This window comes from Heteronotia binoei, chromosome 1 (genome assembly GCF_032191835.1).
Source record: "Heteronotia binoei isolate CCM8104 ecotype False Entrance Well chromosome 1, APGP_CSIRO_Hbin_v1, whole genome shotgun sequence".
Lineage (NCBI taxonomy): Eukaryota > Metazoa > Chordata > Lepidosauria > Squamata > Gekkonidae > Heteronotia > Heteronotia binoei.
This window is the reverse complement of record NC_083223.1, coordinates 133,008,761-133,036,666: the sequence shown is the minus strand read 5'-3', so window position 1 is coordinate 133,036,666 and position 27,906 is coordinate 133,008,761. Positions and strand designations below refer to the sequence as shown.

General features: G+C 43.9%; 1 protein-coding gene and 1 non-coding gene across 2 annotated transcripts in view; one reads left to right on the top strand and one right to left on the bottom strand.

Annotated features, from left to right (window-relative positions):
* Positions 1 to 27,906, bottom strand: part of AKAP12 (A-kinase anchoring protein 12) — a 156,610-nt gene that overhangs the window by 123,181 nt on the left and 5,523 nt on the right. The gene's annotated exons all lie outside the window — the stretch shown is intronic.
* LOC132589259 (U6 spliceosomal RNA) lies at positions 14,187 to 14,293 on the top strand. Its single transcript, XR_009556566.1, has one exon. It is a non-coding gene; the product is annotated as a U6 spliceosomal RNA (small nuclear RNA).

Below are 27,906 nucleotides of genomic sequence, written 5' to 3'. Positions count from 1 at the left end.
CAGTGTTACTGATGTAACAAACACGAATTTGAGCAGACTTCGGAGGATGGTGAAAGACAGGAGGGCCTGGCATGACTTTGTCCATAGGGTCCCAAAGAGTCAGACTCGACTGTGCGACTGAACAACAACAAAGGCTCCCACCGGGTGGCAAACATGGACAGGCAAACCAAAATGCAACACAGGGATTGTGATAAGAACAAGGGAAGTTTAATGATGTCAGTATGTTTTGCCATTTAACAAAGGAAAACATTTTTCATTTGCTCTACATATCTATATTAGCTGATATAAGTTGAAAAAATAGTGCAAAGATTACAGCATAGAGCATTCTGTTCCAAAAGAAGCTATTGAGTACATAATTATCTTTATAAACCTTCATTTTCAGGAATTCCTTTTTAAAATGTTGTTTGCTTAGCAAGTGAATAGTCACATGAATTATGAGTGTGCATGAGGTATGTGGAGGAGGAGTACATTCCATAAGATGAGATACAAAACAAACTTTTCCAGAAGTAAATTATATTAATTAGAATAAACAGTGTTTAAAACCAGGGTGCAAGTAGTACAGTGTACCAAAATTAGCTTTATTTGCCTGTAAAATTGAGTTATTGTAACAGAACTTGCTTTTTTGTCAGTGTATTTTTGCTCTCAAACCCCTCTCCTAAATATTTATGCTGTATTTGAATCATGTTCTGTTATGTTGTAACTATGCCAATATAGTTGCCAGCTTTTCCAGGCAAAACAGTTGCAAGGTTAGAATAGATCTGGCAAGATGCAGACTCAAAACTCAGCCCAGCCCTTAAGTTCAAGGGGTGACTCTGGTCAAGCCTCTGGCAAAATTCACATTATGGGAACAAACCTAAGGAATACTTGGGCTGATTTCCCACTAGCCTTATGCTGCTCTCACTGTCATTTTCTCTGCCCCAGAGTTGCAACTTGCTCTGCCTCTTTCATGCAGCAAACAAGATAATCTTAAAACCAGTTTCTGTTAGCCATGCAAAAAAGGCAAAGCTAGTTGCAGCCCCGGAGCAGATAGTGTGAAATCTGACGGAAGCCCTGCTAAGAAGAGGAGCGTGAGAGCGGCATAAGGCTAGTGGAAAATCAATCTTCGTCTCCCTCCCCTTCAATCCTCCTCTTATACATGATCAGGAAATAGTGCAGTCAGCAAAGTTGTACCCTTCCAAGCCCATTCATTTCAACAGATTTAGAAGGGTATAACACTGCTTAGGCTTGTGCTGTACAAGTTTCCACAGCATACTATAATTCGTAATTTCATATGAATCACAGATACATGGCATTCTCAGGTCCTTGAAGGAAAAGCAGGATAAAAATTTATCTAACACATAAACCATATGTATATATGTGATGGCATAATAAATCTTAAATTCAGACTTTACAGGGTGTGAACATGGAAAAATGATACATTACATTACATTGGTGTTTCTCTGATGTCCATTTGATCTGATCAAAATATTCTTGATAAATGCAAAGGCACTGGGAAAAAAATCTTTTAAAATTTAACACTAAACTATTAGACAGAGTTACACCCTTCTAAGACAAATGTTCTTAGAAAGGTGTAATTCTGCTTAGAACTGTACTGTAAATTTCCTTATTCTCAGTGTGAATTCTCTTTCATATTATGTGAATGTTAAACTGTTAAAGTTTAATTCTGCACATGAAACAGACATCATTTATTTTGTTCCAGAAACCCATGTCAACATTTTTTATGAAACTCCTTCAGTTTTAAAAGCTCAAATAATTTTGCTTTAACAGATACATGGACATAGCAAATTAAGAACTCGTAAATCACAAAGCTGAGATGAGCAGTAGTAAAGCCAAGCCTGCATTATTATCACAGAATCATTTGCCATATGCAATGACCAAAAACATTGTTAAGAGTTTCAGAATCAGAACACTTAATGTTTTTCCCTTGGGAATTTTAGTACACTACACTACATAGCTGTTCATGACTAAAAAAAGACACAATATTTGTCCATGTATCAATTTCCAATTAAGATAAATAGGAAAGAAAGGCATCTACTACTGTGCTCCTAATACAACTGCCAACTGTCAGAGCAAATCACAATCAAGTGATTCAGTCTCTGAAGGCAATACAATACATTCTTTAACAGTACAGTGTTCTTGTTAGGCATCAAAGTGTTCCTGGATTGTGGGAGTTCCCTTCCTTTTTCAATGAACTCCAAGAAGCATTTTAAAAAGAAAGGTGATTCAATGTGCTTTGATAAACATTTATCTTCTAGACATTTACAAGTTTGTAGTATGACAGCAAAGTAGATGGGAATTGGTTTCAAGAATATTGGTCAAGTATTAGTCTTCCTGGTAAAAGCTTTTTCACTTATGCAAATATACAGTTACGTTGGTGCAGATGAATGTAAATAGGTATTGTACTGGGGAAGATATGCAACCTCAATTCCTAGGGTTGCCAAGTCTGTGTTGGAAAATACCTGCAGACTTCGGGAGTGGATATGGGAGAGGCAGGGTTTGGGAAGGGAGGGGCCTCAGCATGGTACAATGCCATAGAGTCCCCCCTTCAAAGCAGCCATTTTCTCCAGGTGAGCTGATGCCTGCCAGCAGAAGATCAGTTGTAAAAGCAGAACTCCAGGCCTCACCTGGAGGCTGGCAACCCTATCAATTCCCTTGGAAATTTTAGTATACCGCATAGCTGTTCATGGATAGACGACATGATCAACGTATCAATTTCCAATTAAGACAAGAAAAGCACACTTATACAACTTGCCCTCAAAATAATACCCCACCTTATAAACTGCAGAATGCATACCAAAAGAGAAAGCAGATGACAGAAGCCCTCTGCACCTCCTTGAGGATGGTAAACCATAACGAAGTGGAGCTGCTGTCAAAAAGGAAAATGCTCATGTTGTGTGAAAATGGACAATTCAAAGGGAATGATTACCAGGAAGAAGCTCTGACATATATCAAGCAGCTTATACCAAGTAAAACATTAGGACATAAAGCCACACTTCAAGCAAGGCAACGTTGATTCTCTAGGTCCATTTGTTTTTTAAAATGTTAATTATTTATGATATGCATATGATACACAGATCTCAGACATACATTCAATTAGAAACTTGTGCCCAATGGCTATTAACCATCTCCTTAATGTTAGGGTTGATCCCTATTAACGGTATGCCAGTTGTCAAAGTATCTAGGATTTTATCTTCAGGATGAGTTGAGCAGTATAAAACTACTCTCCTTAGTGTATATCCTCTGTGCCAAAATTAATGGAGAAAGCCCAAGCAAGCAAGGCCTCAACATGCACATGATATCAAAATCTGAGCTCCATATTGGCAAGTCTGTTTGCAACTTTCATTTAATCAGGGCAGACTATGGACTTCATGCTGGCAGGTTTATCACATACCACCTTTATTATTTTTAGAACTACTACTTACTTAATTATGTTAATCAAATTTCCATCAAGCCACCAACAAAAGTCCTTGTTTATTTCTAGTAGTCAATGTGGCAGGCAGAAAAACCTTGGAAGAGACTCAAACCAGCTGGTTTGGCCACTGGGAAACATGCTATAAATGCACATGTTCCCTTGTGTCCTCATGAATGTTGATTCTGCCCTCCACTTCCTGGTTTGCAGTAAGTAACCCTCCACACTAAATATTCTGAGTAAAATGGGTATGTATGAAACCAACACTACCAAGGGTTTGTTCTATTGTATAGGCATGATTCCAAAGGAGAGTGGGTGTAGTGGAGGCTTTGAAGGTTTTCATCTTTTTTAATTTTGAAGGACTGCTTCTAGCATGAGAGCCTTCTAATGTCAGGGGTTTGTGAAGTATATGTCATGGCATACATCACATTTTCAAAAAAGTATGCATTAACTCTTGAGCAATTTAGTTTTATAGTAAGGAAGCAATTTGTTCAGCACCAGAGGCCACACTGCTAGCATACTAAGAGCTGGAGTGCTACAGCAGAGCAACACAGGCTTTTTGCACATAATAAAGACGGAACAAATTTATAATAAATACACTGAGGATTACAGCCATCTTGGGCATTTATTGTATTGCAGTTGTTTATTACACCTTTTAACTAGTAAAACCTAAGAAAGCAACTAAATTGATACAGCCTTGTAGACTGAATTTCCCTGCAGTAAAGTATTTAAATGGATTACACACAAAACAAAAACCCCAGCTGCATTGTAGTTAATCCTTCTATTAGTAATAAAGCTGCTTAAATCAAACACCACTCAACCCAGAGAGATGGGGTGTGGTACTAAGTCCCTAGGCAATTTGAGCATCTGTGTCACCTGTTAAGAGTCTAATCCTAAAGCATGTTTTCTCATCAGTGAAAAATGCAAAGAATTTCCACTGAAGAAAGTTTATTGTAGCATTACATGGAGTCTTATACTGTATACTATAAACTAAATGTGGTGTGTGTCATTCAAAAGTAATATTTATTTAAAATACAATTACAGTTTTCAGCTTTTTAAGAAAATATAATAACCTGTTTCAGAACATGCTTTACAGCCAACACATAGTGTAAGGAGTCAATCTGACAGAAAGTCAAATCTACGAGCTGCTATGTTACAGCCAAAGAGGGATCCCTCACCCAAAAGGGGTGCTGAGTCTTTCAAGATATAACAAAGCAATGTCTAGTAGTCAGATGCATCAGAGTTTTTATTTATTTACACCAATCTTTACTATTTTCTATATTCACTGTGCACTAAATGTTTTATTACTTACTTGTTGTTTTAGAGCACTTATAATAAACTTCTTGTTGTTATACTGCCTCTTCAGTCACAGAAAATAATAGAGAAGATACAGGGGTGCTCTGGTACAGGTGGTTGGGTGCTCTGAGCCCTCCCATACAGTCAGTAGAGGCCCTCATTAGTCTCTTGCTTGTGACAGGGTATATAGGATTCTTAGCCACTAAGAATGCTAGGTGTACAGCTAGATCTAGTTGGGTAACTATGTTGGTCTGAAGTAGCAGAACAAAGTTTGAGTCCAGTGGCACCTTTAGGGCCAACAAAGTTTTATTCAAGGTATGAGCTTTTATGTGCATGTGCACTTCCTCAGATACACAGAAATGAAATTTACCAGTCCATACATATCCATCACCAGATCCAAATAGCTACTGGACCTCTCATGAGGAAGGACATTGAACAGCAAATTAGCATACAACATAATGAAGATGTTTTAACAGATGCCAACAGGAATAACAAGCTAAGTTTATAAGGTCACCACTGTTTGGATTTAATTCGGGGGGGGGGGGGGGGCAATGGAACAAATAAATATGTCAAAATTGGAGGTAGATATGTAAATATATCATTCTTAATTTTTGTTACCAGTCCATCTGTCTCATCTCAAGCATATAGGTAACTAATAGCATCTTTTTCTTTGAGGTGGGGTGATTTGTAATGCAGTGTTACATCTCCTCTGTTCAGAGTAATGCATTCCAAATTACCATTCTAATATTCATTGTATTACATTACAATCACTGTTCTAAACTACTATTTCAAATAAGAAATATACTAAAATATATTTACAAAGGAAAGCATGATAACAGATTTGCAGGCATTATGGTCGCTACTTTATTGAGAACTTGCAGAAAATGAGATAGTGTTGTAACAGTAGAAATGATAATGTATGTTGTGTTAAACTTGTTTTTTTATTTTCTTTCCCTTTTTCCCCACCCTTCCCCTTTGTATTTTACCTTGTAAACCCAATAAAATGTTATACCAAATAAATATACTAAAATAAAGAGAATATATAGCCCTTCTAGGTGAGAATATATGTGTACAGACTGGATGAATTTAGCATATGTAGTGAGAAACTACATATACAGAGCTGTGTACAGCTGTTAGTTTACAAGCTCAGAGACAAAATGAGAAACTATCAAGAGCTGGAAGGTGGAAGTGAGACTGGAAGACTAAGATCTGCGATACTCTTCCCACTATCATTTCCACCAGCTGGCCTCCCACTTTCTCAGGGTTCCACCAGATCCAAATAGCTACTGGACCTTTCATGAGGAATGTCATTCATATTTAGGGCTGCCAGTTCTGGGGGGAGATTTTGGGGGTGCAGCCTGGGGAAGGTGGGGCTTGGGGAGGGGAGGGACTTCAGCGGGTACAATGCCATAGAGCCCACCCTCCAAAGGAGCCATTTTCTCCAAGAGAACTGATCTTTTTCATCTGCAGGAGATTTCCAGGACTCACCTGGAGGTTGGCACCCTATGTATAGTACTGTTGATTTTCTTTGGGCCCAAACACTATAGCGTTCTGTCAGTTAGAAGTCATCAGCACCTGAAAGAAGATAGTATCAGTGGTGGACTAACATCTGAGATGCTCTGCCCATGCCACAATCTCCACCATCAGTCCCATTCCTTAGTACTGTGCCAGATTTCCTGAATCTTTGTTCATTGTGCTGAAAAAACACATTTTCCCTGCCATCATCAGAATACTGATTGTGATTCTTTGAAGATTCAGCTATAGATTAAATTAAAAATGCAAGCAAGTTAGAACAAGAGCAATGGGGGGGGGGGGGCTAGAACATCAACAAACATCCTCTCTCTTCCTCCCCTGTCACACACTCTCGAAGTCATGTACTTATATTATCATGAATTTCAGTTGTAAGCTACTGGGAGCCAACAGGGCTATTCCTACATAAAATAAGAGTATAATGTAAGTGGCACTTCTGACACAGTGTCCCAATGGTTTGTGTTTACCATGATTAATGCAATTCAGGATTTCTTGTAAACCAGAGATTAAAAATATGATTTGAAGTAAATTTGCAAACTGTAGTTACAAGGGAACCTGGTTTTTAAAGCCATGATTTCCATCCAATGCAAAACCATGCAAAACACTAGAAAGAGAAAAAGAGAGGAAGAAGTGTATGTTCATGAGCCTAATCCACAATTTGCAAACAGCTAGCATTACAGTGACAAGCTCTGTCTCCAGATACATACCTTCAGAGCCAGCCCCAAGTTTTCATAAGGACAAGAAATCTGTAGTGAACAGTGAACCTCTTTACTCCTATACCACTCACAATACATACATACAGACACACATAAATACACAGACTTAGGGGATCAATGGTCTCTCTAAGCTGAGTAAGTGTGAACTAGCTCATCATTTTTTAGCCTCCTGCTCACACCTGTCTTAGTTCAGGAAGGATGGCCCTAGAGCAAACTAATTTATGCAGTAGCCAAATTGCTTGCTCACAATGTTAATGCCAGTAGTTCATGAAGTAGTATCTTTGCTCACAAGACTCTGCAGCTTAGAGGGAGTATTGCAGGGGACATCCATTCAGCAGCTCCAATTACAAAGACTACTGCCGTCATCACTCTGTCTGCCATCCAGTGCTGGTGCTAGAAGTTCTGCCACTAGAGGCAGCCCCCTGTGCCGCACCCTCCCCCCCAAAAAAGCTCCCTTTATGGAGCTGATATCGTGCATGTGCGGCATGATGACATCATCAAAAGTGACATCATTGTGCAGGGCAGGGAGGAGAAAGTGATGGGCAGCGCACAACAGTGCTACCACACTATTGCTTTCCCCCTGCTGTAAACTCAGCGCGCTGTTTTAGCGGCGCTGGTTGCTTTCAACTCAAAAGCGACCGGAACCGGTAAAACAGCATGCTGAACTTACTGCAGGGGGAAAGCACTCCTCCAATCCTGCCTTCAAGGCGGGGTAGTGCCCAAGTCCACCGCCTACCCTGCCTACTTCCACACACCAGCCCTGCTGCCATCACAACCAGTTTGATTCACAGAATCACAGAGTTGGAGGCTATCTAGTCCAACCCCCTGCTCAATGCAGGATCAGCCTAGAGCAGGGGTGTCAAACATGTGGCCTGGGGGCCAAATCAGGCCCTTGGAGGGCTCCTATCAGGCTCCTGAGCAACTGGTTGTCATCTGCTTCCTTCTCTTGCTTCCTTCTGCATAGCAGCTTGCTTTGCCAGGCTCTCTCAATACCACATCAGAGCTACTGAGCCAAGCCTCTCTTCCTTCTATTGGCCGAGGCTTTTTCCCCTCCTGGTTCCCTGAGGAAGGAAGGAAAGAGTCAGAGCTTCCTTTGCCCAGTTCCCTGGATCACATGGGAGAAATACAAAGAAAGCACTTTTAAGAACAATGAGTGCTAATGTTTTAAGCATGTTTTATTTTAAGGTTTTTTTTAAATCTTTAATTGTGTTTGTCTGTGCTCTTTATAAAGTTTATATCTCTGCTACCAAATCTTAAATAGGTACACACATGGCCCAGCACAACATGGCCTGGCCAGACAAGGTCTCATTTATGTCAGATCCAGCCCTCATAACAAACAAGTTCGATAACCATAGCCTAGAGCATCCCTGACAAGTGTTTGTCCAATTGCTGCTCACCACCTCCCTCAGTGGTCGATTCCACTGTTGAATTACTCTTACTGTAAAAAGGTTTTTCCTAATATCCAGTCAGTACCTTACTGCCCTTAATTTAAATCCATTATTGCAAATCCTATCCTCTGCTGCCAACAGGAACACCTCCCTGCCTCCTCTAAGTGACAACCCTTCAAATACTTAAAAAAAGCCCCCCTCCCCTGAACATGCCCAAGTCCCACAGCCTTTCCTCATAGGGCTTGGTCTCCAGGCCCCTGATCATCCTTGTTGCTCTCCTCTGCACCCATTCCATTCTGTTCGCATCCTTTTTGAAGTGAAACCTCCAGAACTGCACATAATACTTCAGGTGCAGCCTGACCAATACAGTGTATAGCAGGACTATGACAGCTTGCAATTAGGATGTTATGCCTTGTTGATACACCCCAAGATCGCATTAGCCTTTTTTGTCACTGCATCACCACTGGCTGATCATACTTAACTTAAAATCGATCCATACCCCAAGATCTTGTTTGCACACACTGCTACCCAAAAGTGTATCTGTCATCCAGTATGTGTGTTCCTCATTTTTGTTACCCAGATGTCGAATGCAGCATATATATTTGTGGCAAAATTTTTGGCTGACATTCTTAAATGTAAATTTAATCTTGTATAAATGCACATGTAATCTCTGTTTCTTTTTGATTTTATCTGCTATGTTTAACTTTTTACATTCTGTGTACTCTTATTTGCAATTGCTATGCCATTAAAGGTTTGGAATTCGAATTCTACTTGTTAAGCTGCATCTTTTTCACATCCACCCACTTTCCCAGCACGTTCAGATCTCACTGAATTTTATATCTTCTGGTGTGTTCACTATTCCTCCCAATTGGTTGTCATCTGCAAATTTAATGAGTAGCCCCTCCACATCTCCATCTGGATCATCTAAAAAATATTAAAAAGTACTGGGCCCAGAACCAAGCCCTGTGGTACCCAACTAGACACCTCCCTCCATTCAGATGAAATGCTGCTGAGTGGTGGCAGCATCCAACACAAAACAACCCTTCCTTCTTTCTTCCCCTTCCACTCTCTCAGGTTAGCCGCAGCTTCATCTCACTAAGTCTGATAGGGCAAAGGCTGCAGAGGAAGGATCCATCTGACTGGAGGGCCGAGAGAGATGAAAGGATTAGCAAAGCAGTACATGGGCCCCTTGCTGGTTCATCTGCTTGAACAGCTACCTAACTATGATGGCAGCTGGATTCAACCCAACGGCTTTATTCTCAAACATCAGTGCTAGTAAACAGTATTCCTAAATACTAAAAAGGGTTTTACAACTTTTCTATTAACTTCTATTAACTTTTTAAATATTTTAATTTTTTTAAAAATGTTTGCTACCTTGTAGACCCTGATTAGATGGAAAGGCAGCACAAAAATGTTTTAAAATAAATAATATGAAAAATACAGAGCAATTGAGTACACAATCTTTCAGTGTTATGCAATATGCTTGAAGGTTTAGGTAATAAATCAGTTGCTGTATTTATTTTCCAGTTTAATAAGGTAAATTAACAGTAGTCTGCTAAGATTGAAAGAGTTTCTTCAGAAACTTGCATTCTCTTTTATAAAACTTTATTAAATCATGACCTATTTTCAAGAGCAGTTAAGCATTCCCAGCATTCCTCCCCAGCACGGAAAGACTATCATTTGCAGTTCTACTAACACTTGGGAATAGTTGGCAACAAACACTTCTTTGCCACTTTAGTGATAAACATCACAGTCTACGTTTAGTCTAACATTCACAATGCCTCATATGAAATGAGTGTCTCTTACATGAATTCAAGAATCATCAGTATGATCAAGATTAAAATAAATTTACCACAAGCATTACGTATTTTCAGTAAAATACCTATAATTTGGGTTTCTCCAAGACTTCATTTACATATAGGGTGGCCAGACCGTCCCGGTCTCCCGGGACATTCCCGGTTCTGGCCACCCAATCCCGGATCCCGGGCTGCCTATACCGGGACCATTAAAGGTCCCGGTTTAGGCAGCCCCGGAGCCGGTGGGCCGCGGGCGCCGGCGGGGAAGGCGGCGAGTGAGGGAGGGAGCGTCCCTGCGCCTGCGCAGGGCCCCTGCGCACGCGCAGGGACGCTCCCTCCCTCACTCGCCGCCTTCCCCGCCCGCGCGCGGGGCCCGGCGGCAGTAGTGGAGGCCTCTCCGTGGCCTCCGCTGGTCGCTGGAAGCCCTCCAGAGACTCTGGAGGGCCTCCAGCGACCAGCGGAGGCCGCGGAGAGGCCGCGGGGCACCCGGCGCTGGTCCCGGAAGGCCTTCCAGAGCCTCTGGAAGGCCTTCCGGGACCAGCGCCGGCCAGCGAAGGCTTCCCCGCGGCCTCCGCTGGTCCCTGGAGGCCCTCCAGAGTCTCTGGAGGGCCTCCAGGGACCAGCGGAGGCCGCGGGGAGACCGCGGGGCACCCGGCGCTGGTCCCCCCCCCCAGTGTCCCTGGCTGGCCTTCAGACATTATGGTCACCCTATTTACATACATATTTGCTAATGAAATTGAATCTTTTAAACTCATATTTAGCATCAGGATCTTCTCTTGTAAAGACCTAGAAATACTGCAATGTTCTGCATGTTCAATGTTGCCTGTGGTTCTCTCCTCTAGGAGTAACAAGATGGGGCATTTTCAAAATTCCATACTTCTGGAAATGGGCTAAAAAGCTAAAACGCTTCTAGAGCACAATGTTAAACAAAATTTTATGATCATTATTTTTATGCTAATGGTTTGAAAAACTAGTGTGGTAGTTAAGAGTTTTGGACTAGAATCTGTGTGGCCCAGGCTCAAATCCCTACTCTGTCATGGGACCTTGCTAGGTGACCTTGGGCCAGTCATACTCACAGACTAACCTATCTCACAAGGTTGTTGTGAAGATAATTATGTAAGCCACTTTGGGCCCCCACTGGAGAGAAAGGTAGGGCATAAATGAAGTAAATAAGCAAATACTGACAAGCTGGAGGAAGTGTAATGTCATTCACTGTGTAAGCAACATATCCCCTCTTGTGTGGGGTTCCACAAGGGGCCTCTCCCCAATGCTATTCAACGTCTATATGTGCCCCCTTGCCCAGTTGGTATGGAGCTTTGAGCTGGGATGTCATCAATATGCGGATAACACCCAGCTATATTTGCTGTTGGGCAACCAGTTGGCTACAGTTCCTTCATCTTTGGCTGAGTGTTTGGATGCTGTGGTGGACTGAATAAAGAAAAGCAGGTTGACACTGAACTCGTCAAAGACAAGAGGTTCTGTGGTTGGGGGGAGTGTGGTTGGAGCACAGACTGCTGACTCTTTATGAGGTGCTACTAACACCAGCACCTACCATCACGAGCTTAGGAGTGACAATGGATACCTCACTTTCAATGGAGGCCCATGTAGTCAAGGCAGCATTTTTCCATCTTCGCCAAGCCTGGCAGATAGCTCCCCTCCTATCTTGCTCGGACCTGGCCACAGAAATTCATGCAACAGTCACCTCCAGATTAGACTACTGTAATTCACTCTATGCTGGCCAACTTTGAGTCTGACCTGGAAACTCCAACGGGTCCAGAATGTGGTGGCACAAGTCCTGACGAGAACACCACAGATGACACATACTTTACCTGTGCTGCACCAGCTACACTGCTTGCTGGCTGAATACTGGGTCAGATTCAAGGTTCTGGTTATAACCTTTAAGGCCTTGAGCAGTGTGGGACCAACGTATCTATGGGACCACCTCCACCACTATGTCCCTGGAAGGGTGTTACACTCTACTGGTAGAAATCTGCTGGTGATCCCTGGCCCTAAAGGCTGCCCTCAACTTGGTGGAATGCTCTGCCAGAAGACATCAGGGCCCTGTGGGATCTTTTACAGTCCCACAGGGCCTGCAGGACAGAGATGTTCCACCAAGCCTTTGCATAAGGACAGCAATGGTTGCCATGCTGGCACCTTCTTCTCCCCACCCCGATGTAATAACTGGAAACTGAATAATAGCACTTTAAATGAGGCACCATTGGGGTTTAATTTCTTTTTAATGTAACTGGTTTTACTGACTTCAATGTATGTATTTTATTCTTATGTTGTACATCGCTCAGAACCTGGCACCGGCTGGGATGGGGCAATTCAGTAAGACAGGCAGACAGACAGATAATAACTGTAATACACAGGCATTGTCAAGGATTTGTGCCTTTTCTACCTAAATTTTTCATGCTTGTTACCCATATACCACAAGTATCCAGCCATCTACAAATATATTAAATTAATAATTTTGTAGACAGGGATGGAGAGAAAAGAAGAAACACCTTTACTAGTTGCATCTTGCATAACTGTTGTTCTCTCCCCATTCTCAACCTTGTTCATGTACCTATATAGCTTGGGTGTGGCCAGAGATGCTTTAGCAACAAGAGGAAAATTGAGAGGAATGTCTTGGACACAGCTAGAGGCATGAGCCCTTCTGAGAGCCAAAGGGCTCTTGGTGCTTTTGGGTGAGCTATTAAATGAGTCCAGGACCAGCCCAAGATTAGTTTGTTTATTGGGTTTCATATATAATATTCTTTGTTATGAGCCACTTTGGGTCTCTTCAGGGAGAGAAGCAGATATAAATAAATAAGCAAAAACCATTCACATTGTACCTAGACAGAAATTACTGCCCACTTAAACAGCAAAGAAAAGGGGAAAAGGATGCTTAGGCCAAAGTAAAATTCTCATATACTAAATATTCCATTCACTTAACAGTCCATCTCTAGTTTTTACTAAGTAAAAACCAAGCTGATGCTTCAACTGACAAAGAATGCTCATTCATAGCCTGGAGGGACCACTTTAACACCAGCAGATAAACAGGGGGAGCGAAAGGGAGGCTTGCAATGGCTTTCTTCAATGTCAGCTGCTTGATGCTACCAGCCATTTCCACTGTTGCAACCTCCAGGTGCTTCATCCTCCCCGCCCCCCCACTGTGAAGAAAGGCTATCCTTTTCCCATGTAGAGGCTGTTAGGTTGCCAACTCCAGGTTAGGAAATTCCAGATGGAAGAGATCACCTCCCTTGAGGCATCGGGGGGAATTAATGCCTTTATTTGGATGGGTTGGAAGACAGCAAGGTTGGGGCGGGGGTACTCGCCTAGAGGTTTTTAGTGGTAGCTTTCCAAGTTGGTGGGAAATTCCTAAGTTATCACTACAGGCCTCTGAGAGAGAAGCCTTTCCTCCTGGGAGCCACTGTTACCAATCTCCAGGTGAGGGCTGGAAAACATTTAGAATTACAGTTGCTCTCCAAATGGCAAAGATCAGCTTCCCTTGAGGTAGGAGGGAGTAAATGCCTTCACTTGGGTGGATGGGAAGACAACAAGGGTGGAGGGCATTCACCCAGAGGCCTTTAGTGGTACCTTTTCAGGTTGGTGGGGAATTCCTGGAGATTCTGTGGTGGAGTTTGAGGAGGGCATACAAGTTAGGGCTTTAGAGTGGGGTCTGCCAGACCCAGGTTCTTGCTGTGGAAGCTGACTGGGTGATTTTGGACCAGTCACAGACTTCCAGCCTAACCTGCCTCACAGGGTTGTTGTTCAGATCAAAGATGGGAAAGGAGAATGATGTGAGTTGCTTTGGTCTCCCCCACACTGTGAAGAAAGACTGCACTTTTCTTATGTAGAGATAGCAGGGTGGGGAGAGCAATGGAAAGCTGAAGTTCAGAGGGACAGATACAAGGGAGGGAGACAGGGTTGCCAACTCCAGGTTAGGAAATTCCTGGAGATTTAAGGGATGGGGTCTGGAGAGGGTAGGGTTTGAGGAGGGATAGGACCTCAGACAGGTACAATGCCATTTTCTCCTGGGAAACAACTGAAGATCATTCAGATTTATATCCTCACTTCAGCAGCACATATACTAAAATTGAAATAAAAGAGAGAAGTTTAGCATGGCCCCTGTGCAAGGATGACACACAAATTCATAAAGTGTTCCACTCAGATTTATAATTGCTGTCTAGATGGCAGAGATCAGCTCCCCTTTCGGGGTGGGGTGGGGGGGAGTCAATGCCTTCACTTGTGCTGGGTGGGAAGACAGCAAGGGTGATGGGCACTCGCCCAGAGTCTCCTTCTAGAGCTCACTGTAGTTTTCTTCACAACAGGCCTTACTCCTAGTCATGGATAAAAAGGAAAGTAGGGAAGTAAGCAGACTGGCCAGCCAATGGGAAGGCTGGAGACTCATTCCCACCCCACCCCCATTGTGTCTGAGATGCATACCTCAGTACACTATGGACTACATTCCTCTGGGTACAATGCCTTGGATATATCAGATACTGAGGTACTGCGGAGAGATTTTCCTTCATATCTATTGGCTGATCCTTTTGCAGTCTGGCCACAGTACCACAAGCAACATAAGTTTCAACCCATGGCTCACTGATAATGCAATCCTTTGCAGAGTTACTCCAGTCAAATCCTGTTGATTTCACTGAGCTCAGACTGGAGTAACAACTCATAGGATTGCACTATGAGTGTAACAGAAAGAACAGGGGGAGGGGGAAAGGAGATAGATGAAACCTTTGTTTCTGATGGACATGAATATAAATGAAATGGAATCAACACAAATATTAATGAAATTAAAACAAAACAAAATTTTAAAATGGGGAAAATATATAGATCTCATCTTTCAGATAAAAGTCAGTTCCCCTGAAATCAGTATGCACATAAAAATGATTCCTTTTCAGTAGCTGAGTAAATCCATCTGTTAAAATCTATATGTGAAAAAATAAATACATGAACAGAAATTGAACAAAAAACCCTTGTTTGAGCACTTGTGGATTTGGCTATTTTTAATCTGGATCACTCATTTCCTACACCCGCTCTCACCTCAATAAAGAGGGAGCGCTCTCCACAAAACTCTACCAACATGAACCCTAAATAAAAGAAAGACTTCAGCTTATTTACTTGTTAGCAGACCTTCCACTAATACATTAATTCTCTTCTTATGGTTTGGCCCATCTTGGTCACCTAAAGGGGGTGAAACTGCAGTCTGAGGGAAGCTTTCCTTCTTCATTTAGGTGAGTAAGGTGGTTCACAGAGACAAAGTAGAGACAAAATTCTGAGGTACATGGAGACTTTCTCATTGAACCTGCTAACCCGTTAATGTACTGAATGTGTCATGGAAGAAGACTTTCCCAGATCCACATTGGATTTGGAGGGTAGGTATTCCCCTTACCCCATCACATCTCAATTTGATTTGGGAAAAAAGCTTGTGGCTTTGATCTAATAATGTTTCCCTGTTCAAATTAAGGTTGAATATCTCATTTTCTGTTCTTCTTTTAATACTGAATTAGTCCAGTCTGCCTTGTGTCTCAGTGAGAAAGGCAGACTATAAATGAAGTTAATAATAATAACAACCACAACAATAATAAATAACTCAATGTACAGATCCTTAAGAGAAACAGCAAGTTACATGTAGTAAAGGTAGTTATAGGTGCTATAAATTTTGTCTGCGACAGTTTACATTATGTCCGCTTTTTTAAAATACCAGGAAGATGTCTCAAAAAAAGAAGAGAATAAGCAGATTCCAGCACTTTCTGGGTGTGTGGGTGTCTATAGTTGGTGTGTTTTCAAGAAACAAACATTGAAGTATATTACCTTTGCTGCCATTTTCCAGGGTTACAGTGTAACACAAGCAATCTACAAAGAGTCACCTGTGAAATGGATTATTGGCACTGTGTTATGTGAGGCCATGAGGCTCAATTCAGAAGAGGAGTCCAAGTTCAAAAATCCAGGAAATTCTGAATTAAAGAGAAGATCAGTGCAGCTGAACATCTGGTTCACTTGAGGGACTAAAGGACATTAGTATATAGTGAAGGGAAAGGGGAAAGCACTATTAAAGAGTACTGTCCTGGGTCACAAATCCCAGTTTATTACACTAATATAATATTCAGTACATCAATTTCTGAACTAAGTTGCAAAATGTTGGAAGCTGCAAACAATAAAAGTTTGTCCTTACTGGCCACAGTAAAGATCTGACCTGGATCCAGAGCACTGGATATAACAAGCACTGAGTGCCCAAGGAGGTTTATAAAGTGTGTTTCTTAAGCAGCAGTTCCCAGTGCCACATGACCAGAAATGGGAAAGCTTAGAATACAGAATAAATTCAGAAAAATACTGAGAAACATTTTATGACATAGTTTCTTTTTTTAGAGGGATTTGTGCAGAACTTTTAAAGGCAGTTTAAAATTAATTTGTTATCAATTCACATAGCTACAAACCTTTAAGACCCACAGTTCAACATAAGTGATAATAATTAAATTGCAAATGGTTGGATTTTTCAGCAAACACCACTTAGGGCTTCACATTGGAAAGTACTTTTAAATACTAAATTCAGGACATATTCAGATATTTGGTATAGGAGTCTACTAAACAACAGCGGCAAGGCAAGTGGGAAACCAAATAGTTTTTCATTTGCCTCTCAGGACAAAATTAAGGTATGGGTTTTAAGGGTTGGATCTGGTTTAACCTGGTTTCCTCACAGCAAGGAAAGCTCAACCAGGGGCTTGGAACACCAGTGGAGGAGGAGAAAGGGTTACTGTCTCCTCCTCCAAATCATTATCCCATGCCAAAGCATTACTGGGGGGAAGTTATTCCTCATTTTTGCTGCTCCATGTGGAGTATTCTATAACCATGGAGCAGCAAAACTGGGGAAATAAGTTCCCTCTGGCACTGCTTTGGCACAGGAAAATGGTTGGGGGAAAGGCAGGAGCCCTCCCTCCCTCCAGTCAAAGGCTCTCATTTATTTTTTAAAAAATAATTCCCTGCAGCTGTTGTATGGCGGCAGCCGGGGGTGGGGGGCAGATCCTACACATTTGGGTTTTTAAAGAGTTACTTGGTCCTCAGATTCATCCAGTGAAAGAAACTGAGGGATGTTTGAAAACACAAGCATGCACACACACACACATTCAAAAAGAGCTCAGAAACTTGCATCAGCTCCAGAAAACCTATAATGTTCCAGAATCCAGGAAGCTCTCTGCCTGTAACATTGGGCAAATGTATATTGTTTTAATAAAACAAAAGCATTTTAATAAAAACTTTATAAATATACCAAATGGTGCAATTTAATGTGCTAAAATGTATGTATTTTATGCTCTTAAAATAAGTTCGGATATATGAATGTACTGCATAAATTTATTTTTTCCCAAAAAATGTCACAGTCTCATGGCTTCAAAATCTCTAGAAATTTGGTATCTTTACAATGACAAACCTGTTTTGAAACTGAGTGATGTCTGTTCTGTTTGAAGAAAAAAAACCCGTCAAAAGTCCTAAGCTCTTGGTATTGTTTGGATTCTGCCACTGCCATTAGTATCCAAAACCCACCTGCTATTAGGCATTCATCATATTGTTATCCTGTCCTTCCTCCAAGGAGCTGAGGTCAGTTTCTACAGTTCTCACCTCCTCCATTTTGTCCTCACAGTAACCCTGTAAAATAGGTTAAGCTGAGAGTGTGTGCTTAGCCCACTAAGCTTCATGGGTGATGGGAAACGGAACCCAGGTTTCCTTAGTATTAGGCTGACACTCTGACTGCTATCCTACTGCTCAGCATACTACCATCTTGCTCTAATACATTAGTACAAAAACACTATATTGGAACTATTTTGGAAAATTAAATATGCAACCTATGACAAGGGTAAAGCTGAAGGTAAGTGCTAAATTGTTTCCTTCCATTTTGATCTTCATTTGAGTGAACAAAAACAGGACAATAAAAGCCAGAGTGCTTACATTAGCATTAATTATTAATATGCTATTATAATTCTAATTTGGAAAACAATATAACAAGATCTTCTTTTATTCTCTGGATAGATTATGTTAGTGAAGATTAGTCTATATAGTGAGGAAGATGATATCAAAACGCCCGTTAATACTTGTAACTGCAGTGGCGATGGAAAGTGCCTACATCAAGTCACAGCTGACTCATGGTGACTGTGTGGGATTTTCAAGGCAAGAGATGTTCAGAGGTAGTTTGCCACCGCCTGCCTCTCTGGACTTCCCTGGCAGTCTCCCATTAAAGTACTGACCAGAGCCAACCTTGCTTAGCTTCGTAGATCTGACAAGATCAGGCTTGCATAGGCCATCCAGGTCAGGGCAGTGGAAACACTATTTGTCCCCAAAGATTTTTTTTTCATGTTTAGCCCACCTTCCCTACAAGGGCCTCCCGGCACCAGAGATGTTTTCCTTCTGATAACAACACTGTAAAGCAAGCTAGACCCAAGGTCAACCAGCAAGCTTCATGGCAGAGAAGAGGTTTGAATCCAGTTCTCCCATTCCAGTTGCTATACCCCACTGGCTCTCACTGACCCTCTGTACAATAGAATACATAAAATCAAAATAAATACTGGAGAACTATGACTAATGGTACATTAACACTATCAGACTCTACTACAGGTTCCACTGAACTAAGTGAATGGTTGTATTCCTGCTGTAGTTAAAAGAATATGGGAAATAATTCATTATGGGATATGACAGAAATAATGTGACAGGAAAGGCAAGAGGGGATGTATGTATCTTTTAATACCACTGACAACTATCCTAGATTCCCATAACCTGAGGATAAGTACCCACATAGTCTAGACCAAAGATGTTGAATTCATTTGTTATGAGTGCTGGATCTGACATAAATATCGCTCCATCAGGCTGGGCCATGTATATATATACATATACATATATACATATATATATATATATATATATATATATATATATATATATATATATATATATATATATATATATATATATATATATATATATAAGGACACAGGCAAACCCAATTAACTATATTATTTTTAGTCAAAATACAAACATGCTTTAAATATGAGAGCATAACTAGAGCCCCGCTGGATCAGACCAGTGGTCCATCTAGTCCAGCATCCTGTTTCACACTTGGCCAATTAGTTCCTCTGAGCCTACACAATATTCCAAATGAGGCTGCCCCATAGATCTATACAGGGGGGCATTATAATATCAATTGTTTCATTCTCAGTCTCTTTCCTAATCATCCCTAACTTAGTTTGCCTTTTTTCACAGCTGCAGTACACTGGGTTAGAACATAAGAGAAGTTGGATCAGGCCAGTGGCCCATCCAGTCCAACATAGTCCATCCAGTCACACAGTGGCCAAAGCCCAGAGTCCAGAACTCTAGAAATCCTCCCACTGTTGCCCTCCAAGCCCCAAGAATACAGAGCATCACCCTGGAGGAAATGGCTGCTTTGAAGAGCAGACTCTCCCTTACATTAGACCCCCCTCCCAACTTCCAGGAACTTTCCAATGGAATTGACATCTCTAGTTGAAGCACTCATAAAATAGGCAAGGGGAGGTGGGCTCCAGCTGGGGAAGCCTCCCAGGGCATTATAAAGCAGTCAGCCAACTCGGCTAGCCTTCTTCCCTCCCTCCTGTGGCGGAGGACGAGATGGGCGAAGCAAGGGAAGTGTATCCAGTGCAGCGCAGTTCAGCTGGGTTCCACCAAGACCAAACTTTCTCCAGGTTGGGAAACAAATGTGCTGCTGCCGCCTCCTCTTCAGTGGGCATGAATGTCTGATGCAGTAGTAGGGTGAGTGGACAGGGCATTGCCCTGCACAACCCCAGGATGCCCAGCCTGCCTGCCCAAGGGGACCAGTGACACAGTTCACTTCCTACAAAATGAAATCTGAAGTGGCTGCAATTCCTCCAACTTGGTTACAAGCCAAAGCAGCTTTTTCTCTCCCCCACCCCGTCCTGTCGGAGCGGGAGTAGCAGAGTGAGGGAGATGACTTGCCCGACACAGGGCTTCAGGAAAGAAAATCAGGCAGACACGTGCAACTAGTGCCAAAAGGTGTATTAACATATATACACAACGAGTGCTCTCTTGTGCAGTCTATACAATATCACCTCCACGGACAAAGTGCTTCGCCTAACCACCATCTCACAGGGAGAGACCTGTGTGATGCACACACAGATCATATATAGTCCAAGCAGCCAATCCTGGCTGTGCTGACTCAGCAGATTGCATCACTTGGCTTCTGCCGGCTCAAGCCGGTCTGCTGATCAGGTCACTGTGACCTAGCCTGGCAGCTAGATCACCAGCTGTCATACTGTAGCTGTCAGACTGGGTTTATGTAGATTCTTGCTCCAACACACCTCCTAATCTATTTAAACCCAGTATACCCAAACACTTTACACAGTTTTCATGTTCACTTGCAGTTAAACATTTCGTGAATATATCAGCGGCATTCTCATCCGATGTACACTTTATTATTTTTATGAGGTTTTTAGCCGCTGCTTCCTTCACATTTTGGTACCTGATAAGTATATGCTTGCTTTTCCCTCGAGCAGCTTGGTTCTCCGTCAGTTCTTTGGCTGCTGAGTTGTCAGTATATACTGAAACTGGCAAATTTACAGGTATGCTGAAGTCCCTCATCAGTTGTACTGCCCACTCTAGGTTAAGTACACATTCGTTTATGGCACCGTACTCTGCCTCACACGTGCTACATGCCACCAGGGTCTGCTTGGTGGCTTTCCATACTACTAGGGCATCTCCCAGAAATATTCCGATTCCTGTGGTTGATTTTGCCTTGGGCCGGTCCCCCCAGCTTGCGTCAGCATAGGCGCGTAGTTCAGGTTTTTCTCCTACTCTGAGGGATAGCTTACGTTCTATTGTGCCGCTGAGGTAACGTAGTACTCTTTTAGCCGCCACCCAATCTTTGTGGTGGGGTTCAGCATTTTTCTGGCACAATATATGTACCGCATAGCTGATATCTGGCCTGGTCCAGCACGCTAGGTGCAATAAGGACCCGATCAGGGACTGGTATAATGGTATATTCTTGAATATCTCACCTTCAGGTTCCTTGCTATAACCTGTGGTCATGGGTGTTTGCACACTGCTAGCTTCGTTCATACCATACTGAGCTAGCAGCGCTCTCACTTTGTTGCTCTGGGACAGTTCAAAACAACCATCGGCCCTCCTCGCTATTTCCACCCCTAGGTAGTAGCTCACTGGCCCCAGGTGCTTGATAGTGAACAGCTTACTGGCTGTTTCTTGAAACCATGCTAATTGTTGGTTGGAGTCCACTAAGACAATCAGATCGTCCACAAAGATGAGGACTATCATTCTGGACTCTCCCACCACCCTGCTAAACATGCAAGGGTCTGCCAGATGCTGGTTGAATCCTACTTTCATTAATGCTGACTTCAAACACTTGTACCATGCGTGTCCGGCTTGTTTCAAACCATACAAGGCTTTGTTCAGTTTTAACACACCACTCCCACCATCAAAACCGGGGATTTGTTCCATAAACAGCTCCTGGTCTAAGGGGGAGTTCAAATAGGCTGTCTCGAAGTCAAAGTGATGGGCTTGTTGCCCCGTACTTCCAGCCTTACACAATGCTGCCCTGAGGGTTTCAGCTTTTAAAGTGGGGGCAAACACTTGCTGATAATCCAATCCCTTCCTTTGGCTGAACCCTCTGGCCACTAACCTGGCCTTTCGTTGCACGGCTCCATTTGCGTCTTTCTTTAACCGGTAGGTCCACCTACAGGAGATAATGTTCCGGTTGCCCGGCCTTAGCACCTCAGTAAACACTCTGTTTTTCAGCAAGGAATCATATTCCTTCTGCATTGCGGCAACCCTTGCTAGCCTTTCTTTACTATCTAGCTTCAGCACCTCCTCGTATGTTTCAGGTTCAGGGGTGCTGACTTGGTTTGCACTTGGGAACCCGTATCTAGCAGGAGGGATGCCTTTTGTGGCTCTAGCCGACACCCGTGGCCCTGTGCCAGGATTCGGCTCACCTTCTCCAGCCCCACTGGGTGCCACCTCCTGGGCTGGGTTTCTGGGCTGCGCTCCAACATTCTTATCAGTACTTGGCAGCATTCCCAGGTCTCTTTCCGTAGAGTGCAATCTTGCCCAGCTGGACTCACTAAATCCAGCGGACCTACTAAAGGTTAGCTTCGCCCGCTTATCACAAAAGCGATATGATTTGGTTTCTGGCTGGTAGCCCAGAAAGGTTAGGCTCACTGCCCGGTCACCTCCTTTCCTTCTATGTTTCAGAGGAATATTCACCCAGGCTTGGGTTCCAAATACCCTCAGAAAGCTCAAATCTGGGCAGTGGTTATATAGCCGCTTATAAGGCAAATCATTTACAGGCTTACACCAAACCCTATTATGTACGTATGCCGAGCAATGCATCGCTTCCGCCCAATAACGAATTGGCAGCTTTGCATCCTCGAGCATGCTGTGCATTAGTGTTTGTAACACGGCGCCTGTTCGCTCGGATAGCCCATGTTCTTGGGGCGTTGCTGGGTTCGTCAGACGGTGGGCAATGCCCTTGTTCTCCAGCCAACGTTTCATCTGGTTAGATAAGAATTCCCCCCCTCTGTCGGTTTGTACAGCCAGGAGATTAACCCCTAATTGTCTCTCCACTGCTTTGACCCACTTGGTGAATGTCTTATACACCTCAGACTTATGCACCATGGTGAAAACCCACGCGTACCTCGTGTGGTCGTCGGTGGCCACCAAGCAGTATCTCCTCCCCGACAGACTCTTTGGCAATGGGCCAATAACGTCTAAATGGACTAGTTCCAGGGCTCGTGTGCTTTCCCTTGAGCTTTCTTTAGCAACAGCACACGCCTTGCTTTTGGTCTTCTTGCAGACCTGGCAATCCAAGTAACATTTGCAAGGATTTACTTTCAAACTAGGCACAAGCTCCAGGGTTTTCTTTAACGCCCTAAATCCGCAGTGCCCAAGTCTCCTATGGAGCAAATGTATACAATTATTGTGCACAGGCTCATTCGACACCTGAGCCACCTGGGCACAATCACTCTGGACCACATACAGTTTACCTTCCCTCTTTCCTGTCACAAGCAACTTTCCCCCACCTCCCAGGATTTTGCAGCAGGTTTTCTCAAATCTCACCTGGTATCCCTGGTCAAACAGTGTGCTAACACTCAACAGGTTAGACTGCAGTGAGGGTACATACAACACATTTTGCAACATACATTTCAGTGCAGGAAATTCCACATTGCCTGAGCAAACAGAATTGGCAGTGGTCCCATCAGCCAATCTCACATACTTATGCTCAGGACTGTCAATGTTTTTCAACAACTCCTTCTCGCAGCAGAGATGGCTCGTTGCCCCGGAGTCTAAAATCCAAGCAGACCCTGTGCTCTCTACTGCAGACGTGACCAGCCGGGTTGCTTCCTCACACGGGCTGGCGGTCCTCCGCTCTCGCCGCACACGCCCCCGCCTCTTCTCCCTCTCAGGGCAAGCTCGGAGCAGGTGCTGCGACGACCCGCATCCATAGCAGCGACGGACTGCAAACGCAGTCGGCTCCACTTCCTCCACCTTCGGACGCCTGCCAGCAGCAAAAGCTGGCTCATTCTTGGCTGTCTTCCCGGACACACCGATAACAGCACGCTGCCCGGCCGACACCCCCGGACAGCTCACGGCCGCAATTCTCTCTTGGAAGTCAAGCAGGTGGGCACAGACGTATTCCATGGTCAGGGTCGCTACGTCCACCGTCTCCAGAGAAGTTATCAGGGGAGTGTACTCAGGTGGCAACGACGACAGCAAAATGTACACTCTGTCGTCTGGAGCTACAGTCTTGCCTCTTGCCTCCAGCTCAACGAAACAGTCCGTTAGCCGTTTGATGTGATCTTTCACACACCCTCCAGCCGGCATAACGGTGCGGAACATCCTCCTTGTCAAGGCCATGAGGGAACCAGCAGTGGTGCTAACATGCACCGCACTCAACGCGTCCCAGGCAGCCTTGGGAGTGTCCTTCCCTCGCACATAAACCAGCTGGTCATCTCCTATAGATAGCACTATGTTGGCCAGTGCCTTATCCGATAACACAGTCTCGGCAGGAGATGAGTCAGCAGGGGGGTTACTCACGAACAGCCATTGCCCTTCACGCTTGAGGTAGTGTTGCATTCTCAGGCTCCACACCGCGTAGTTGGCTGAGGTGAGCTTCTCAACGGCTACTCCAAGCTGTTGCTGAGCCATCGTGCCGACTCCTCCTCACGGCTGGCTGCCGACGTCCCTCTGGCTCTCAAACAGAGAACGGTGGTGCTTCTGTGTCCTTCACCGGCGTTCCTCGCCTCCGGCTCTTTCCAAACTCACAGTCAGCTCAACTCTCAACTCTCTCCTCCGCGCAGCGGAAGCGCCCTGGGCCCATAACCCTGTCGGAGCGGGAGTAGCAGAGTGAGGGAGATGACTTGCCCGACACAGGGCTTCAGGAAAGAAAATCAGGCAGACACGTGCAACTAGTGCCAAAAGGTGTATTAACATATATACACAACGAGTGCTCTCTTGTGCAGTCTATACAATATCACCTCCACGGACAAAGTGCTTCGCCTAACCACCATCTCACAGGGAGAGACCTGTGTGATGCACACACAGATCATATATAGTCCAAGCAGCCAATCCTGGCTGTGCTGACTCAGCAGATTGCATCACTTGGCTTCTGCCGGCTCAAGCCGGTCTGCTGATCAGGTCACTGTGACCTAGCCTGGCAGCTAGATCACCAGCTGTCATACTGTAGCTGTCAGACTGGGTTTATGTAGATTCTTGCTCCAACACGTCCTCCCCCAGAAGTTTACAAGAAGCTGGGATAGGAAGGCATTCACATTTGGCACCGCAGAGTCAAGGCTCCCAGCATTAAGACCAGGGTGCTTGCGAGCATGGCTCGAAAGTGCAGATCTACCCCTCCGAATGGCCTGAGTCTCTCCTTGATGCCCACCCTTCCGCTTCCACTGCCCTGTACTCTGTAGCATTCAGCAGTATACATAATGAACAACCTTTGTCTGTCCAGGAGACACATCTCCTGAACCCCATGTCAGCAAGGCAAAGGTCATTGCATCCACCAAGTGCCCCACAACCTCAACCCCAATCCCAAGCCAGAATAGGGAAGGGACCAGGTTGGCTTACCTGGGCCTAAACAAGGGAGACAGTGGAGATGGGAAAGCCAACAGAAGCAACAGGATCTGTTGGCCCCATGATGCAGGCAGTGGCCAGGCAGGGTCCCTCACAGGCCCGGCAGCCATCATGGAGCATGAGGGGAGCAGGTCAGAAGGGCAACACAGGGGTGGCATGGCTGACAAGTCTGAGGCCCCCATTGAAGAACATAAGAGAAGCCATGTTGGATCAGGCCAATGGCCCATCCAGTCCAACACTCTGTGTCATACAGTGGCAAAAAAATTTATATATACACACACACTGTGGCTAATAGCCACTGATGGACCTCTGCTCCATATTATTATCTAAACCCCTCTTGAAGGTGGCTATGCTTGTGGCCGCCACCACCTCCTGTGGCAGTGAATTCCACATGTTAATCACCATTTGGGTGAAGAAGTACTTCCTTTTATCCGTTTTAACCTGTCTGCTAAGCAATTTCATCAAATGCCCATGAGTTCTTGTATTGTGAGAAAGGGAGAAAAGTACTTCTTTCTCTACCTTCTCCATCCCATGCATTATCTTGTAAACCTCTATCATGTCACCCCGCAATCGATGTTTCTCCAAGCTAAAGAGTCCCAAGCGTTTCAACCGTTCTTCATAGGGAAAGTGTTCCAGCCCTTTAATCATTCTAGTTGCCCTTCTCTGGACTTTCTCCAATGCTATAATATCCTTTTTGAGGTGCGGCGACCAGAACTGCACACAGTACTCCAAATGAGACTGCACCATCGATTTATACAGGGGCATTATGATACTGGCTGATTTGTTTTCAATTCCCTTCCTAAAATTCCCAGCATGGTGTTGGCCTTTTTTATTGCAATCGCACACTGTCTTGACATTTTCAGTAAGTTATCTACCATGACCCCAAGATCTCTCTCTTGGTCAGTCTCTGCCAGTTCACAACCCATCAACTTGTATTGGTAGCTGGGATTCTTGGCCCCAATGTGCATTACTTTGCACTTGGCCACATTGAACCGCATCTGCCACGTTGACGCCCACTCACCCAGCCTCAACAGATCCCTTTGGAGTTCCTCACAATCCTCTCTGGTTCTCACCACCCTGAACAATTTAGTGTCATCCGCAAACTTGGCCACTTCACTGCTCACTTCCAACTCTAAATCATTTATGAACAAGTTAAAGAGCATGGGACCCAGTACCGAGCCCTGCGGCACCCCACTGCTTACCGTCCTCCACTGCGAAGACTGCCCATTTATACTCACTCTCTGCTTCCTATTACTCAGCCAGTTTTTGATCCACAAGAGGACCTGTCCTTTTACCCCGTGACTCTCAAGCTTTCTAAGGAGCCTTTGATGAGGAACTTTATCAAAAGCTTTCTGGAAGTCAAGGTAAACAACATCTATCGGGTCACCTTTGTCCACATGTTTGTTTACCCCCTCAAAGAACTGTAATAGGTTAGTGAGGCAAGATCTTCCCTTGCAGAACCCATGCTGAGTCTTCCTGAATAACCCGTGTTCATCAATGTGCCTACTCATTCTGTCCTTAATAATGGTTTCTACCAACTTTCCCGGTATTGAAGTCAGACTGACTGGCCTGTAATTTCCCGGATCTCCTCTGGAACCCTTTTTAAAGATGGGGGTGACATTTGCTACCTTCCAGTCCTCAGGAACGGAGGCAGATTTCAATGAAAGATTACAGATTTTTGTTAGAAGATCCACAAGTTTAACTTTGAGTTCTTTCAGAACTCTCGGATGTATGCCATCCGGACCCGGTGACTTATTAGTTTTTAATTTGTCTATCAGTTGTAGGACCTCCTCCTTTGTCACCTCAATCTGACTCAGGTCTTTAAACACCCCTTCCAAAATTAGTGGTTCTTGGGCGGGCAAAAAGTTCTCGTCTTCCACAGTGAAGACGGAGGCAAAAAATTCATTCAGCTTCTCAGCCATTTCCCTATCCTCCTTCAGTAATCCTTTTACCCCATGGTCATCCAAGGGCCCCACTGCTTCCCTGGCTGGTTTCCTACTTCTAATATATTTGAAGAAATTTTTATTGTTGGTCTTTATGTTTTTTGCAATATGCTCCTCATAGTCCCTTTTTGCCTGCCTCATTACAGTCTTGCATTTGATTTGCCACAGCCTGTGTTCCCTTTTACTAATCTCACTTGGACTGGTTTTCCACCGCTTAAAGGAGTCCTTCTTACCTTTTACAGCTTCCATTACTTTGTTTGTTAACCATGCAGGCCTTTTCTTATGCCTGTTTGTGCCTTTCCTAACTTGTGGTATGTATTTTATCTGAGCTTCTAGGATTATTGTTTTAAATAGCGACCAAGCTTCCCCAAGGGTTTTGACCGTATTTATCTTTCCTTTCAGTTTCCTCCTCACATGCCTCCTCATCTCAGTGTATTTACCCCTTTTAAAATTAAACGTGGTTGTGGCGGTCTTTTTGGGCAACTCCATATTTATACAAACGGTGAAATCAATAACATTATGGTCACTGCTCCCAAGCAGTGCAATCACTTTTACATCTCTCACCAAGTCTTGGGCATTACTTAGGACCAAATCCAGGATCGCCCCACCCCTGGTAGGTTCTGAGACCATCTGCTCCATAGCACAGTCATTGAGAGCATAAACAAGGGAGACCACATGCAGAGTGACCACATGCAGAGCATTTGAGTCCAGGCA